The following is a 19,095-nucleotide window of genomic DNA, read 5'->3' on the forward strand; positions in this document are numbered from 1 at the left end:
TCAAATCATTTAAATAATATGACATTTCCCCCCAATTCTTTTGTTAATAAGCAGAATACACTTTTTTTCTAATATATAGGCAAGTCTCAAGTTTCTTAAATCAAAGAATATTTGCTCAGTCCCTCCATAGCTAACCAGTTGATTCGCATAGCTGAAATCTTTTATTGCTTCTTTTCTTTCTACTTCATAAACCTGCTTATAGTTATTACATAACAACGTGAGTTATAAAGTCCTGAAGATTTTCCATTGAGAGTGGAATTAATCTCAATGTAAAGCAAAGTAAAAAATCAAAATATTGTTAGAAAACAATAAAAACAAAATATTACAGCATTTTTAATCCTAACACCAAAAATCTCAAACCCAGTAAACAAGTTCATATTCACAGCATATTTTTGACGCTCACACTAACAATAATCCCAGAAAGATCTGCCATTCCCCTAGGCTACCCAAGAACATGTTAAATCTCAAAAACCTAATGCCTACCAGTTTTTCTCTTTATCCCAAACAACTAATCATTATATCCCTTCCAAAGTTGCCAGAAATTCCTCAGTCCCCATAAAGCTTAATTTACCAGTTCATAATATTTCCATATTTATGTATTAAGCTACTTTCATAGGACACAAAATAATATATTTTTCAAAATTGGCAGTTTCTATTTATCTTTTTAAGTTTAGTTTGGTCATATTACCCATAGGTTAAATCCTAGCCTAACCTTTAACTTGTATCTTGGAAATACCAAAAAGCTTGTACCTTTAGAAAATGTGTGCAAAGTTTAAAAGAATTCATGTTTTATTGCTAATCACAGAACGCTGAGGACAGGTAAAATGCAAGGAATGTTGCTAGAACCTCAGGATGCCGAACCAAGTAAATGGATGTCATGAAAATACAGCTGTATATGTTTGCATGGGCATATGTTTGTTCAGTTTTTCCCCCCCTTCCTGAGCTGGGGCTTCAGCTTTAGGTCATTCTGCAAACAAGCCCCAGGAGACACACAATTACACTCCCCTGGAGACTGACCCCTTAGAGTGCCCACCTGTAGCCAAACACAGATAGCATCCCGGCGCAATGAATTAGCACTCTAAGCTGATTAGAGCAGCTCTGCACAACTCTATTTTATTGACACAATGAAGAGAGGACAGAAAAGGGCCTGAAATGAGAAAATCATTTCCATGCTGACTGAATTAAAAGAACAAAAGAGCTCCTTGCAGTTGCAGCATTCAATTTGTCGGGAAAAAAGGAAGCCACTTAATGGCTCACAATAGATCTGAGCAGACAGATGAAATTTAAAACTTCAGCATGAGTGCGATTAGCAGTGAAACATATTCTAAATCATTTCCTCCATATGCATAATTTCGTTTGATTGTTTAGTTCTGTGTTTTACAAAAACACTGGGCTAGATGCTATCTTCAAAATGTCTTGACTTTTCATTTTTCAAAATCACAGAACAGTTTCTCATTGTATGTTAATGTCCTTGGTGACAATATAAATTGAACAAAACAAGTGTGGCTCATGTTTTCCTTTCACCTTTGGTTTTCAAAAGTGAATGTGTAAACAGAGGTTAATTTGTGGAAACTAGGACTGCAAAGTAATCTTCTACCAAACAACTTGTAATTCAAAATTAAATAGATTATAGACAACAGAAGCACTTTGACATGGTGTAAAAAACAACCAATTATTGCACCCAGAGGCTAAAAATAAACTGCCATGTTAAAGTCAAATGTCATCACTGATGTCTTCTTTGGTTTAAAAGATAGCATGATTATCACTAAAAGCAACACCGTTAAGACGGCAGTTTCCAAATGTATGTTCTTTTTAAATGTTTGCTCAATTAACTATTGTTTTACTTGTTCTGACTTATAAATTCCTGAGTTAAATTGAATTTGAAATTGATGTGAAAAAATGATCACTTAATAAGCAAACCTAACTTTTAGATACAAATACCATATAGCAGTGAAGATTCTCTAGAATTTCATCTTTTTTTGTTTGTTTTCCAATTTTATAAGAAAAATCTAAATGTCTAAACCACATATGGAAAACAGAATTGATTTTCACAAACGGATTGAATGTTTGTTTTTGATGGAGATTTTTCTCCGGCCAATGTTAATTTTCAGTGCCTAAAAATAAAGAGTAAAAGCAAAGGTCTTAGTTTTTAATTACTCTAAATTCACAGTTTCATTTTCCGTGCCTAAGCTTCTTTTAAGAAAGCTTTTTTGTTTAAAGTGGCCCTTCAGACTTTTAACCTCTCATCTTGACTCCTAATTTAAATGAAGAAAATTCACTCCTTCTGTTCTTGAAACATTCTCTGCCAAGTGTTGAGGTGCAGTGTAAATTGAGCAAAAATTGTAGGACAAATCAAAAGAAAAACAATTACTGTGAGATACTTTGAGATTCAAGACTTGGGGTACATTACTACTTAATTTTCTAAGTGTAATTTCCCCAGAGAAAAAACCCAAGGTATTCTAAGGATAATAAAAGCACAAGTGATCTCCCCAACAGCTTCCATTTTCTTGACTAAATAAGGTAAGAGTTTTTTATATAAAAAGAAACTATAAAGCTTGTGGATGTTTTAACAAAATCAACGTAGTGTAACTTTGCTGACAGCTTGTCACATTTCACTGACTGTCTGTCTGGGGTACCGTGATAACATCTGCATTCACTCAGTATGAGAGCTGAACATAAGACAAAAAAGTGGGCCCTGCCACGGACGGCTCCATCAGTCTGTCAGTTCTGACATGTCATCTGAATTTTTTGAATCACTAAACACTTTTGAGACTCTGGTACTTATTATCTTTTCTTAGTTTCTATACTCGCTCAGCAATGCTGGAAAATGTAAAATCTGCAAGCAAGGTAGTGGACGTCCCAGGCTTTTTGTTGTCTAATCCATAGGCCCTCATTCATGCTCACTGTTAATCTCTTAAGACATTATAAAACTGTTAGACAAAGAAATGTGAATACCTCTGCTTCTTTTGAGAATGGGAGGAAACCAAGGAAAATCGGGATCATGCTAAGCTATTCTTTTCACTATGAAAATGGTAACTTAAACCTGTTGCATCAAATTATCTATAATTCCCCACGCTAAGGCAAATGTTTTTGAAGAATGAACAAGAGTAGTGTCACATAAAGAGAAAAATGATCACAGAATTTTCAAAATCTGCCAAATTTGATGTCAACAGAGCATTGAGATCCTTGTTGCCACATTTCTGTTTCTATTTTTTATGCCATGGTACATGACATATGGTTAAGAGGCTTTCATAAAAGCTCATAAAAAAGCTTACCAATACCCACTAGTAATCATTAAATAGTTTAGATAATTTTGCTCTTTATTAGGAATCCTGGGAACACTGAGAGCTACATAACAACAGCCTTAAAATGTGGCTAACGTTCATTAAAATGCTACACATCACAGATTTTATAAGCAATTTTATCCTCAAAACTAGAAAACTTGACAGCATTTTTCCTAAAAAGGTCAAATATAAATAGATCCTCAGAGCTAGAGAGAATACTTACATGAACCACATAAAAGAGCCAAAGCTGCGTTTCTACCTCTTATTTGCAGTCAGTCATTCAGGACATTAAGTTAAAACTACATGCACTTGTTTTCCAAGAAACCAAGACATAGGGAAGACAGAAAATAATACTAAATTTAAGAGGCAATTTTTTTCTGGACCTCAGATACCTAGTTCCCTTCTTCATAAGCACATGCTTAACACCTGCAAATAATTTCAGGTATAGACAAATGCCCTGCACGGGACTAACTACAGGTGTGCTTCCCACCTGCATCCTCAAAAATGACTAACTGTGCCTCAGATGGTCAAATCCTATGAATATTTGCTCTGAAGGAAGGTGACACATATATTAGATAGATAATTAATTTAGCCAAAACCATTAGGTAAAGGGAACTATACTGACATTGCCTAAGGAAAAGAAAAGATAAACAAATGAGAACTAGAGAAAATAAAGACAGAAAGAGGGAAGACAGGAAGTGAAAAGGAAGAGGTGAGGAAAAGAAGTCTATCATTTTTCACTGCTATATTTTCTAGGCATTTTGTAAAAACACACAGGAAACACACCACACACACTTTGAAGTTAATGCATTAGCTAATAATGAACAAAAATAAGAATGAATTTTGGAACCGCGTGTTATTTTCTGCACTTCATTAGCACCTTATGTAAATCCAAATTGGAAAACAATTTTGCATGCAAACAAAACCTCCCTAATTATAACATGGGGTAAACGCACTGGCACTGGCAAATCCACTACTGCAAACAAAAGACTTTGTGACTATTTCCCACTTTTCTTCTTTTGGCATATTGTCATCTTGTAACTCTCTCAAGAGCTTTGATGTAATGTCATTTGCTTGATGTTTAGTCTGTGCCTAAAATGTCAGCTGTTTATTATTTTTACATTTCAGTGCTAACACAATGGCACTTCAGAATAAAGGGCAGGGTTTCTGACACATCTCAATGACCAAAGGACTTATATTAAATAGAGGTTTCCATTCTTCCTGAAAATACTAGGGCACTGATTTTTTTAAAACTTAGATAGACCAGTTTTCATTACTACATAATTTTCTTGTGACATTTTTGTAATCTACCTGTGAGTGGTCCTGTTTCAAATACTGTATTGAGAGCCAGCTTATTACATCAAGAACTGTACGCCTTCTTTAGAGCCACAGAAAATCACCTTTTCCTTTTACAGAACAGAAGACCAAGATGGTAGAAGGGTTTTGAGCCCTAGGACAAGCAGACAAAAAGGTAACTGTCCCAGAGGCAGTCTGTCTCCTTTCTAAACTACTAAGCTTAAGGGCCTCCTAGGGAGGAAGAATTTAGGGCCTACACGAAAATTAACAGGTACTATTTAATGCATGAGAGAGTAAATATAGATAAAGTTTTCCAGGAGAATTGAATAAACTTATACCACTTATAACAAAGTTAAAAATAACTTTGTTAAAAATAAAGTTAAAAATAACTTTTTTTAAGTGGCTTTCAAAAGGATAACAGACAAATCCACAGCAACAGAATCTTGGTGAGGAACAGCTGATGGTAAAAATACTATCTCATTTATGCTAAATGTTTAACCCTTACCAATGTGGGTAATGAATTCTAACATCCTACTGTGGCAATTAGTACTTCTTTTTCATCTCTTTTTCTCAACTGGAACTAACTAATCCTCCAGCCTCATACCAGTACTAAATCTATTCTACCAGAATTTGGTTTAAAAACAGTCATGTTCACCTATGTCTATAGCAAATCTCACTTCATAATTTTGCCTTTCTTTATAAAAGTTTTAATATTTTAAGTGTCACCTTACTTGATTATAGTACCTTTCATCCTATTTCATGGAAACTGAAGGTGAAATAATTTATTTTTCTTTTCTCAACACAACTTAGAGGTGCTCTGAGGTGCTTAGTTGGACTATACATAGAAACCAAAACTCTTCAATTATATTTTACAATTGTATCTTAGATTCTCAGTGAGATTCATAACAGATCTGTGGAGCAGAAACTAAAGTCAATTGGAGATCTATGTTTCTATCAATCAGTTATGGTAGGTAAGTAAGGAATCAAACTTCAAATGAACACTTCTGAGTGAAGTCCACCAAGTGACATTATACACCACCTCACTATAGTGCCTTTGGTAATGTGCCTGAAAAATCAGTGTTCGGGGTCCATATTGGAGCTCTATAATTTGAATCATAACAACTCATGATTTCATCAAGTGCTTTCTGTATTTTTAACCTGGCTTATCTATACTCAAACTCAACTATTCTTCAACCTTTATATTGCTGACAATATTCCATACAATGAATGTCTTCAAAGGAGAATCTCCATGCTTTGGAAGATACAAGGACAGTGAAAATTCTCTTGTTAAAATTATATTCACATCTGGTGTTCTCAAGATTGATGCCTTTTCCAAGTTTAAAAAAAGGCTCTAACTTCTTATTAAACATTCCAATTAAATGTATTACTAAATCTACACTGTTCTCAATGGAAACCCCTGCATGAAGAGAGACCTTAGGATATAGCAGAGTTTGTGTGAGTAAAAAGTCATAGCACATGGTAGTTTTGTGACAATTTAGTTCATACTGCAGATGCTAGCAGACGTTAACATTCAGTCTTAATGGTTAGGAGAATTGAAAGGAGAAAACTACACCCCAGGGAAGCCAGAGCCTCCTATAACTGGTCTGGCCCTTCAAGTTCTTCCTTGAGGAAGCGTCTACTCACACTCAGGCAAACTCAACTTTGGGCTACTGTTACTTTCAGACATAAATCCTTAGAAGGGATATAATTCAAGTATATCTCTTCTAATATCCTGTGAGTTGCACAGCTTGCCCTCCATTTCCAGTAGCATATATTTTAGAATTTCTCTGTAAGAAAAAAGCTCCCACAATTTTTGACATTTCTTATCATTCAAAGGCAATGATGAACAGCGTAGTTTTAGATGTGAAAAGCTGTAATCGATCTTCTGTAGAGCCTGAATCTATGAATCCCCAAATTTCTGCCCAGAAAGTCCCAGGACTCACTGGACAACCAGGTACCATAATTAAAGAAAAATTTAAGAATAAACAAATGACTGTACAAAAAGATTAGATGTATTACCACTTATCTGAAATACTTCCATACACTTTATCACAATATATTTAGTTATGATATTATTCTCAGTGACTCACAGCCATTCTCACTTACCAGACCATTGATGGAGAAGAGCCCAGGGAAAAAAAGCAAATTCACAAGATGGCCAGGGTTGTTATTTCATATGGAATAAGGTCAATATCTTGTTAATGGGCAAAGTATGCCTTCTTCATTTAAGATTAAACACTGATGCCTTGGGAAGATACTTACTGTCATGAGGCATATTTGTTATTAGGTTATTCTGAAAGATACCATGTTAGTCCATACTGAAGAGAATGAACTAGAATAAAAGCATGTGGATCTATCTTCTCCTAGTTCTCTAAACCAGGTCACACTTCTTCATGCTAGAGAAAACCAGCTGGATTACACTCTGGCTGAAGCCTGAGGAGGCAGAGTTTAAAAGACACAGGAGTGTTGGGGGCCAAATTAAGGGGTAGTAAAAAAGTAAAAGAAGAAGTAACCCTTAAAAGGGAGCTCCTGGAAGAGAGTTTTTTTCATGGAGTTAGGGATGAAGGAGAACACTTTATGAAGGTTTCAATGTACAGCTCTTACCTCTCTCAATCCCGCTACCACACTACAAGAACATAAATTAATTAGACACAAAGCCAAACCCCCTAGTCCTCCTCCTGTACACTGTGTAGGGACACTTACTAAGTCTTCAGTAAAAGAACCATTTAAACATTAATCAATGTTTCAAATATGTTAGGTCTAGTGAAGGCCACTTCCCAGTGGTATTCGGAAATGGGACAATATTTAATTCTAGGTGTGGTGGCTCTGCTAACCCCAAGAGCACCAACCCAAAAGAACGAATTCCACAATCCTTCCTTCACAAGGATAAAAAAAGCACCCTCACCTTTGGAAGGATGATGGTGATGATGATTATTAAAATCAGTTTGCTTTGAGGTGATCACCACAGCTTACCAAGCCCTGCTCTAAGTTCTTCACAATACTCTACAATGAAGTATTCATATTTAGTATTCACAAAAAACTCTATGAGGTAGATCCTATTGTTAATACCATTTAAAAGATGAGGAAATTGAGGCAAGAAGAGGTTAAGCACTGGCTTACGGTCACAAAGCTAGTCAGTGGTAGAGAATTTGAACACAGTCCATGAATCTCTAGAACCCCTACTCTTGGTCCCTGTGTTATACTGCCTCTTTTGCTGTTGTTGACAAAAGTCCACTATAGCCATGTTACATTTGAGAGGACCAAATGCAATACTGAGGCTGAATTAAAGTCATACCCTGGGAAAGAATGAAGTTCATACCTGTATCTTTTCAAAAATGGCTAGGAATAGAATTCTCTCTCTAAACAATTTACTCTCTTCTCGAAACAAAGCTTTGGTCTTAAGCCATCTTCTCTGCTAACATATAAAATGCAGAGAGATGCACCTATCAAAGGTGCTTTGATTTCAGATTTACAAAACACAACTAGACACTAGTTTCACACAGGAGAACAAAATGAGTATCTATTTTATATACAATTTAAAGTTAACTTGTATTCTTTGCAGGGTACAAAGACCAAAACATGCCCCAATATATTAGGTTGGTGTAAAAGTCATTGCAGTTTTGCCATTAAAAGTAATGATTTTGGAGATTTTGTTTATTGTTGTTGTTGGGCTTTTCTCAACAACAGTAAATTAAAACCTCCAAAGCCATGACAATATAGAGCATGCCCTTAAGGATGAAAAGAACTGAATAGCAGGTGTAAGAGAGAATTCGAAGACTCAGAGAATTCCAGCTACAAGAGACCTTAGTGAGACTCCAGAGGGCAAAGTCAAATGACTTTTACAAGGTCCCAAGTATGACTTGTGCAAGAATTCAAGGTTCCTGGCACCCAGCCCAGTGTTCATTCCAGTGTATCACACAACCTCCCTGAAACACAAACCACTAGACATATGGCAAAGAAGCAAGTGAGGGAGCTATGCCACATGAATGACCAGATTGTTGAGGAAAGAGGGGTGGGGGCTAGGAGTAAAGGCCTGAAGGATAATATGGTTTTACAGAAATCTATTTGCAAGTAGATACTGCGGTTACCAATGTGGCTGCTCAAGAGAAAGAACAACTGACTGACAGCAGGAACAAAGGCATGGACAGTCTCACAAAGAGAGACACAAGAGTCACAGTGCTTCGTGTATATCACGAATACACTTCATCAAGTTGAGACCAAGAATAACAGTGAGGAAAAGCCCACCATACACAAGGGCCCCTTTATTCTTGGGGCTTTCCTATTTCACACACACTTTACCTGATGAAACATTAGACCTTCTGCTTCCATTTCTGTGGGATCCTTTTGATTTTTCCACATTTAACTAGCACATTTCATGACTATTTAGTGTTCCTATTTTTTTGCAAATTAATGTGCTGTGTACACTGATGACATATTCGGAAGTTAATGAAATCAGATGAAAATCGCTTAGATTAAAATTTCCCCATTTCTTCACTACCCTGTGTGCCACCTACTGTTCAGCCACGAAATACCGCAGCTCATGCATCAACAAAACTTCCTATTAATATTCTCTGAGGTGGAAAGACTCTATTAGCCATTTTTTTCCCTCCTGTCCTTTGCTTCCAACTGTGTTTAGCTTTGAAACCCTCTGACAAATGGCCATTATTCTCTGGGCTACTAAAAAATTTCTAAACTTTAGAGGAAATGCAGTTGGTCCAAAGCCCAAGGGAATAGGCTTGTTGAATTAAATGATAAATATATGCATTTAAGGTCATTAGAGACTTTATCTCCTGCGAAGGCTATATTTGTCAGATTGATATAATTTCTCTCAACTGAGTACTTAACTCCATCGGCCAACATTATTACAATTATTCCTTTCCCTTTAAGTGGGAGACTTCTGGCTAACAACACGTGTGCTCTTTCTGGTGCTGCTTCTTGAGCGATCAAGGCACACCTTTGTTTCATTTAGTATGCAATTTTCACCTCTGACCCAAGAAATGAGTCCTGGGCTTCCTGAACTTTATTGCCTGTTAATAGACTGCTGGCTCTCTTTTCAGCAGTAATAGAAATGGTGGAGAGGCATTTCATTTAAGAGGCTGGTAGACTGCAGCCTGAAAGACAATGTCAGAATTAAAAGTCAGCCTGACCGAAAAACCATATAAAGACCACAGTGACATGAAAGAGGAAGTTTTCCATATTCCACCACCAGATTGAACACTCAGTATATAAATAAGAACAGCATCCCAGATCTCATTATTTTCCCGCCGCACAATGGCAGACACTCTGAATGGTGCTAAGTGATTGATCTAGTAATTCATCTTCAACTTACACCTATCTACATATTTTGTTTCTCCTCATTAAACTGGAGACATCAGTGACAAACTTATGAAGTGGTAGTCTTTGGCTTCATAAAATACACACAGATGCTCATCAGAGGCTCTTTCCTGCCTGCTTCTTAGTGACACATGTTTATAATTTTGTCTGTATTGCGTTTGCTGTGGTTTACTCTTAAGTACATCTGTTCAATTAAAATGGGAACGTGTGACATGGCCTGTACTCAGCAACTTTTGAGCTTGTTAATGAAATGTTCTAAGGTTCCTGCCTTAGCTCTTTATTTGCAAAAGGGTTTCATTCCACAGAGTTCCCGTGATTGAAAAGTACAAATAAAAATACCCTTTAAAACACATACAAAGAAGTTGACTGTTTTGTTAATAGTTAAAAAAGGACATTATTACTGCATAAGGACATTATTTTACATGAAAAGACATTATTAAAAATGATTTATTGCCTCATGTTTGGAAACTTATAGGAAAAGTCTGATAATATATTAAACTTGTTTATTACAGCTTCATATAATTTTGAATAATACTACTTTTTCCTTTGACAAGTGCAATAAACTCTACTGGTATAGACATAGGTTGATTATCACGAGTCAGCTGTGTGCTTAAAGAAACATGCCCAAACAATCAGCTTTTGACGGCTGCATCTCCAGTTATTTACACTCGCCATCATGGTAATAACTCACCATTTCTATATTAATAAGGCAGTGAAATTTATTATGATGGTATTGAAAAGTTATTAAGTACTGCATCCCAAGTGACAAAGTACCACAGCACTGTCACTATCCAAAAGCAGTTGCCCATTCATCACCTGCCTTTCCAGATGGTCCTGCATCTTTATCGCTCCCAGGTTGGTGACATCACCTGTTCACCCACTCAAAATTGATGATGAAAGCAAACAGATCTATCTTACTTACATTTACCAAATCAATTTAATTTTTACAGGCCATGGCTTAGTGACATATTGACTGTTTTCCTTAATGGCATCTACCGTATTTAATGCAAGGATGTCATCTTTGATTCCTGGCTCGCATAATGTGTCATTTCATAATAAATTTTTTCTAACATATTTACTTAATGGAAAGAATTATGATTGCTTGTCAGTTCTCTTATTAAACATAATGATAATTCTTTTTCTTCTTGAGTATCATCCATTGTGCAACAAATCTATTTTTATCTCTCCTCGTCTCTTGCAGGAGATAATGACTCGGATATAAAGTAAGCTCTAGGCAAGTGCTAGACACACCACTGACCCTTCTCAATCCTGGGGCTCAATGTAAGGGATTTATCTTATTTATTTGTTACTACAGAAGAACTGTAGTCTTAAGGAATGCTCTAATTAACGTATCAGCGATAGCTAAAGACGGATATGAAATAACATTGCAAAAGGGTAACAAATGTAAAACAGATTTTTAACATTTCGCATGATGTTTAATCTTTACTTCCCTGGAGTAGTATAGTCGCTTCTCTTCAACTAGTGACTGTATATCAAATGCATGTTAAAATACATATCTGCATTGTAAAAGTTAAGATGCAGGTACAGAGACTAGTCTACTGACTATCTAATACTCACATGTGACATTTCCTTTACCCAGGTATGATTTATAGATCCCATCTGCTGCCCTTTGGAACAATTGCTCCTCTGACATGTGTCACCATGGCATTGTGGTACATTTGTATTACCTAAGGGAATTAGCAATTAGATTTACTTTTGGAGATGAAGGCAAAATGGCATCAAGCTTCTGTATTTCTATGTAATATCCATACTATATGGGTGTGTTCTGGGGCAATATCCCTGACTCATTCCTCACCAGTGCTTATATTCAGAGAGGTATGGGAGTCCAGAGGGAAAATCACTATGTGGCCTCCCTGCCCCCAAGCCTCCACCTATGCAAGCAAGTAAAAGCAACATCAAATGAACTCCAAGTGACACTCTGAAGAGAAAAATTGGGAAAGGGTCTGCGACAAAGAATGACTGAGTAATCTAAGGTGTGTGTTTCTATATCTTTAGATATTTTCTGTGACAAAGAAAGACTGAGTAATCTAAGGTTTGTGTTTCTATTTCTTTAGATATTTATCTATCAAGTATCTATTTTTTTAGATATCATGAGCCAGCCAAGGGAAGCCTTCGTAAGGTAAGGGAGAGAGAGGACTAGAAAAGGTTAACTGGCTTCAGCCGTACACTGCTGACTTAGACTGACAGCAATTGCGTTCCTTCTCTTTCTATCTGGTTCTCTCAAACAGTGTTACTGTAGCTAATCTCTCCCCACCCTTCACTAAGGCTAGATGAGGTCTGGAATGACCTTCTGGTTTACCATGCCCTACACTGAACTGGTTGGGTCCCAGGATTGATGACTTCCTGGGGAGATTCCAGGAAGATGGAAGAACTCCACACAAGATCACTCTCCATCTGTGCTCCTACTGTTTAGTCTCAATCACGTGAGCAGAAATTTATATGTCAACAACAGCACTCTAGGATGGCTTATATCCCTTTGGAAACCAGGTCCAGGATTTCCTACATCCCTGTAATTGCAATAATACCACCTCAAACTAGGGAAAAAACAACTTGAGTTCAAAGCCAGGTAACCTGCTCCTACCTGTATCATACGTTCACATAAGGAGACTCATATTCATCTGAAAAATTGGTTCATGCTCATCTGTGATGAGTTTATACAATTCATTGGTTAGTCAGAGTCTTTCCCTTGGGTGAGGCTTCCAGGAAAACAGGGATTCAGGCCAGTAGTGTTGCGAGACTAACAAGAAATACCTCTTTTTTAGGGCAGCTGGCCTCTGTGCCAGGGTGGAGATTCTATGCTGGCATCACACACCTGCTGAATTCCTACCACAAGAATCTAAACAACGAAAAAAGAAAAAGCAAATCATGCACACCTGTGGCTGCCAACCAGTGAGGTTTCATTGCCATGCCATGCACACCTGGGAAGCCTGTGAGGTCAGCTGCAGTGTCAGAGGAAAACAACACTGTCAGCCAGTTGGTAGGAGGCACAAAGCATCCACCTCCCATGGGTCTGTGACATGAACTGACTGGCCAATAGTCATAGAAAGTATATGCACACACATCTTCTATGAAACGAAAATCCTAAGTGTAGGCATGGCAAGAATAAAAGAGGTTTCAGAGCAGAGGTTGAAACTGTAATCATTATCTGCTGCCCACTGTGCCCCCAGGAGGAAGGAGTCCTCCTGAATCAACTCTTAGGTCTTCTTTTGTTAGCCAAATCCAGATGCTGGCTAACCCAGAGAATAGAAAAAGACTATATTGAATAAATGTCTCTATATGACTGAAAAACTAGAAAGGCAGAGTGCTGAATTATGAGGATAGTGAGAATTTTGAGAGAAGAGAGTCTGAAAGCAGCACCTGCTGGATGTGCGAGATACTGAAAGACTAAGAAAGTGAATTGCAGAGATATACAAGGAGAGTGAATTTAAGTTTTGCAGAATATTAGACATGGAATTCTCCTGTGATGTTTCTGGAAGATAGGTGATTTGTTTTTTAATGTTTTTGTGGGGATGGGCAGAAGCTGATCGGCCTTAAACAAAATTTTTTGTAGTTACTGCCAAGGTGTGACTATAAGGCACCCGGATTTATATGCTTACCTAAAGAAAGCATCAGGTATCAAGTACAGTACTGGTAGATTCCAAAATGGTGAATATTAAAAGCAAGAAGGCTTGTGTATTTGCCTGTGTGTCATAGGGGATGGTATACAAGATTGTGCAGTGTGGGTTCTGGACACATTGTTTCTGTATCAGGTGACATTCTATGGCTGACTTCCTAGGATTAGATTGAGAAGTACAAACAAATTATTTTCTGTATCTTCAGCAGCACTCTACTGGTGGAATAAAATCTGGTCTGAAAGCTGCTGGAATAAATGTTCACCAGTGTGATGGGGCTGGATCTGCAAGTAGTCTATTGGCAGTGGGTGGCATGAACAACAATAATACAATTAATTTTCAATTGTTCCTGAAGCTGTTTGTCTGGTTCCTGGGCATGCATTTCCCTCTGAGAAGATATCTCTGAGATCTCCTTAGGTCATGTGGATCCAGCTCACACTATGCCGTGGAGCACCTCAGTGAGATAAGCTATTTCTGTGTAATGTTTGCTTTACCATCCATCAGTGCAAGCAAGTATCTTTTTTAAACAAAGGTACTGTCAAATTTCTTGTGCTTTATGAGCATCTTTTATGGAATATCAACTTTAAAGACGGAGCTTTTGGTATCTATTTGCACACGTCTTTTTATATTATTCTTTGTCCTAATGATAGTCGACCAATTCTTGCCCTTTGTGATTTTTTTAGCTTGATAATTCTACTAATTAACATGCAGAAAATAATCTTAAAAAGCACACAATATTTTACCAATCTTCAGTTTCGGTTACATCATGAAAGACCAAAAGAGGTTCTAGGGCAAAAGTGAGCATAGTATTTATTTACTGAATTTGCCTATAGCTGAAATAATTCATTTTAAAAATCACTACCTTGGACAGAATTATGTATAAAGAGAAGCATTTTATCAAAATGATTGTATGATTCTATCAATGTAAATAAACTTTGAGATGTTAAGATACTATGTTAATAAAAATTTTTATTTATCATTCAAATGGAATAGTGTACAGTTACAGTTCCCCTCCTACTCCCCATTTTTTCATACTACCTATTCATCATTATTGGAACAAATGCTTTTCATGTTGCTACCTTCATTTGATGAACGAACTAGGGAGCAAAGAAGCGAACCAACTCCTATCCTTCTGAGATGGATTTGAATTGGTTACTTCCTATTACTTCTCACTGCTTCTTAATTTATCTTCAAGGAAAATGCATAGAGAATAGAATATTCTGATGCAGTGGTCTCAATTAAGTATTCTGGAATATTAAGCATTATAAAGAATCTCTGTCCCTGGAAGTGCCAAATCCTAGACAACTGTCAAAACTATTAAAAGAGGCTCTTTCCTGAATATTTTTTTGTGAGTTTTACTATTGACTTAGTGGCTAAAGAGGGAAGCAATAATCATGCAAGTATGGGGGTTAATAATAAGAAAGAAACTCATGAGGGTTTATTTTGTGATAAACAATTTATATGAGGTTTCCTAACCAGAAGAAGAATCACCTAACATTCCTTGGAAAAACGATTAATTCACATTCAAATTCTGGTTGATCACCAAGGCAGACAAGGCAAAACAGAAGATACCCCATACTTGAGGAATTTTTCTTAAATTTGGACATCAGACTTTCTCACATCACCAACTACTCTTTGCAAGTATTAGAGGTTGCCCAAACAGCAATAAGAGGAATAGACATGCTGGACTTCATTGATACCTTTCGTAGAAGAAAGAATAAGGCAAGCAAGCCTCATGGTATTGACAGAGCATATGTGAATGTAGGAAAGGGGACAGCTGACCTTTCCATAAGAAAGAAGGTCCCTCTTGAGCCCAGGTCAAAACCAGAGATAGTCCATGGTGCTTCTGGAGGGTAAATGTCTATAAACTTGATTGCAGGGTTTTTTTTGTTTTTTGTTTTTTTTTTTTTTTTTTTTTTGAGACAGGGTCTTGCTTTGTTGCCCAGGCTGGAATGCATTAGGATGAATACAGCTCACTGCATCCTTGACCTCCTGGGTTCAAACAATCTTTCTACCTCAGTCTCCCAAGTAGCTGGGACTACACGTGTGTGTCACCATGCCAGGCTAATTTTTAATTTTTTTTTTTAAGATGGGGTCTCACTATGTTGCCCAGGCTGGTCTCAAACTCCTGGGCTCAATTGATTCTCTCACCTCAGCCACCCAAAGTGCTGGAATTACAGGCATAAGCCACCTCACCCAGCCCTTTTTTTATTTCATTATATTCTAAGAGAATCTGTAATGTTTCCGTGGGTATTAAGGACATTCAAACTCAGGGTCCCATTAACTAGTCCTCACTTCTCTTGGCATTTTCTCTGTTTTTAATTCCTCACAAGATAAAATTGAATATCCAAACTATATTTACTATTTTAAAAACAATATTGCAAAGACTTAAATACTTTGTAATGTGGGCTTTTATAGTAATACACATTTATGATTATACTACATTTCTCTTTCTTAACTATACATCAAAGACAACCTTTTTGATAGCTGGTAGTCTTCCTCTTCATTTTAGAACCATTTAGACTTCACTTCTTAGCTATCTAGTGTTAAGAGTATGCAACTTGTCAAGTGTGCTTGCTTTCTCATAAATAAATTAAACTTTTTCCCTAAAATAAATGCAAACCAGTCAAAATTCATTTTGTGCCCAAGCTGACCTAAAGGGACCTAGGGGAGAAATATTGTTATTCAAAGACATCTAGTGCAACTGGCATAAAAACATACACATAGACCGATGGAACAGAATAGAAAGCCGAGAAACAAAGCCACACATATACAGCCAACAGATCTTCAAGAAAGGTGCCAACAACACATAATGGGGAAAGGATAGTCTCTTCAATAAATGATGCTGAGAAAACTGAATATCTAACTCCAAAAAATAAAATTTGATCCTTACTTATCACACACCATACAAAAAACTCAACTCAAAATGGACTAAAGACTTAAACCTACAACATGAAATCATAAAACTTATAGAGGAAAATACAGGAGAAAAACTCCATGACTTAGTCTTCGCAATAATACTTTTTAATATGACCCCAAAAGCATAGGCAATTAAAGCAAAAATAAACATGTGGGACTACATCCAACTAAAAAGTTTCTGCAAAGTAAAGGAAACAATCAACAAAAGCAAAGAAAACCTATGGAATGTGAGAAAATATTTGCAAACCATCTGTCTGGCAAGGGGCCAATATACAAAAATGTATAAGGAACTCATACAACTCAATAGCAAAAAACATTAATAATAAAATAACTCAATTTAAATATGAGCAAAGGACCTGAATAAATGTTTTTTCAAAGAAGACATATAATAGCCAACAAGTATATCAAATAATACTGAATATCACTAATCATCATGGAAATGCAAATCAAAAAACCACAATGAGATATAACCTCTCAACTGTTAGAATGACTGTTATTGGCAAGGATGTGGAGAAAAGGGGCTCTTCATATACAGTTGGTAGGAATTTAAACTGGAATAGGCATTAGGGAACACACTATAGAGAGTCCTCAAAAAATTAAAAATACAACTCCCTTGTGATCCAGCAATCACACTTCTGTGTCTATTTCCAAAGTAAATAAAATAACCATCTCGAAGAGACATCTGCACTCACATAGTCATTGATTGCAACATTATCAACAGTAGCCAAAATATAGAAAAAACCTAAGTGCGATGGATGAATGATTTTAAAATGTGGTACATACACAATGAAATACTATTCAGCTTTTGAAAAGAAAACTCTGCCACTTGGGACAATGTGAACAAACCTGGAGGATATTATGCTAAGTGAAATAAGTCAAACACAAAAAGACAAATACTGCATGATTGTACTTATATGTGGAATCTAAAGTAAAAAATGATAGAAACAGAGAGTAGAATGGTTGTTCTCAAGAACTAGGAGGTAGAGGAAATGGGGAAATGTTGGTTAAAAGGTACAAACTGGCACTTGTAAGATGAATAAATTCTGGAGACCTAATATACAGCATTATGTCTATAGTTAATAATAATGTATTGTATACCTGAAAATTGCATAAGGGAGTAGATCTTAAGTATTTTCACTACACACACACACAGACACACAGACACACACACACACCACACACAAAGGTAACTACATGAGGTGATGGGTATCTTAATTAGCTTGACTGTAGTAGTCATTTTACAATGTATATGCATATCAAAACATCATGTTGTACACCTTGAATGTATACAATTATTATTTGCCAATTATACCTCAATAAAGCCAAAAAATAAAAAATAAAACAAACACAAGAAATCCGTTGCATATCTCTAAAATCTCAAATTATTTCATTCTTCTTCATTATCAAGCATACATTATTTGTCAGCCTCCTGACGCTGACCACAGTTGTTAGGTATCTTAAAAGTGCAATGTTGTTGTTGTTGCCATTTTAATGAATATTCATGTCTTAGTTAACATAGATTGCATGTTTCAATATGTAAGGTGTCACTGAAGAATCTAAAACAAACTTAAAAGTGTGAGAACTATATATTTTTAAAATGACTCAAGGAAGCACATCTTCATTGTAATATCGCATTTTAGGATTACATTGTTGGAACATAATGTATTGCCCAAGCATTGCTTCAAAATTAGTTAATGAATTTCTGACTCCAGTATAATCTGTTTCCACTATTCCTTTCCACCTATTTAACAGAACATAAGAGATATGCACTCTTTACTCACATCATTATGTTCTATGCGTAAATGTATGTATCTTTGAAAGAAGAAAAGCTAAGTTCACAGCCAGTATTTTAACTGATTAAACTAATTTGGAGCAATGCTGGGTGAGATTAACACAACCCTGGGTCTGGCATATGATAGGTGCATCATCAACGGACTTATACTTGCAGCGTTTTGTAATGTCCAATGATAATAAAGATAGGCAAAGAAAATGTGCTGCAAGGCAATATTTTAAAGAAGCAAAACTTTTTACTTTTTTCAATGGCCTATCTCAGAGTATTACAAACTAAGCCACCTAAATTGTTCTTTGGCGTAAAAAAAGAAGTTTGTGATCTCTCCTGAATCCTCCTTTTCATTGTTAATTAGGAAATGGTGAGTGCTTCCATTTCAAACAAACCCAGAGTCAAATAATTAGACCATCCAGGGATAACTGAACTTCTAGGAAACAAGAAATTGGAAAAAGAGCAATAACTTATAAAAATCAATCAATAAAATATAATAATTGGCCTTTGCCCTATCTAATAACCCTATGCTAGGTCTGCATTTTAGCCAAACTGCTGCAGCTGTCGTCTTGTTAACATTTATTGGGTTCTTCTACCAGTTCAGTGCTAAGTTCCTAACACACAATGTTACATTTTACCCTTATAACAGCTCTAATTGGTTAGATACAATTATTATTCCTACGTGACATGTAAATAAACTGAGGGGCAGATAATTAATTAAAATTTTCCTAATCACTCAAGCCCACAGGACACCTGAGGAGGACTTGAGTCCAGGAAGTCTCACTCCAGGAGAAGCCTGTTTCTCACTGCTCCGCATGCAGTTACGATGTTATTACATTGTGGCCACTGT

At 36.4% G+C, this 19,095-nt stretch overlaps 1 protein-coding gene across 8 annotated transcripts in view; it reads right to left on the minus strand.

The window, feature by feature from the left end:
* MECOM (MDS1 and EVI1 complex locus) overlaps positions 1-19,095 on the minus strand; it is a 595,213-nt gene that overhangs the window by 271,503 nt on the left and 304,615 nt on the right. The window lies entirely within an intron of this gene.

This window comes from Macaca fascicularis, chromosome 2 (genome assembly GCF_037993035.2).
Source record: "Macaca fascicularis isolate 582-1 chromosome 2, T2T-MFA8v1.1".
NCBI classification, from domain to species: domain Eukaryota; kingdom Metazoa; phylum Chordata; class Mammalia; order Primates; family Cercopithecidae; genus Macaca; species Macaca fascicularis.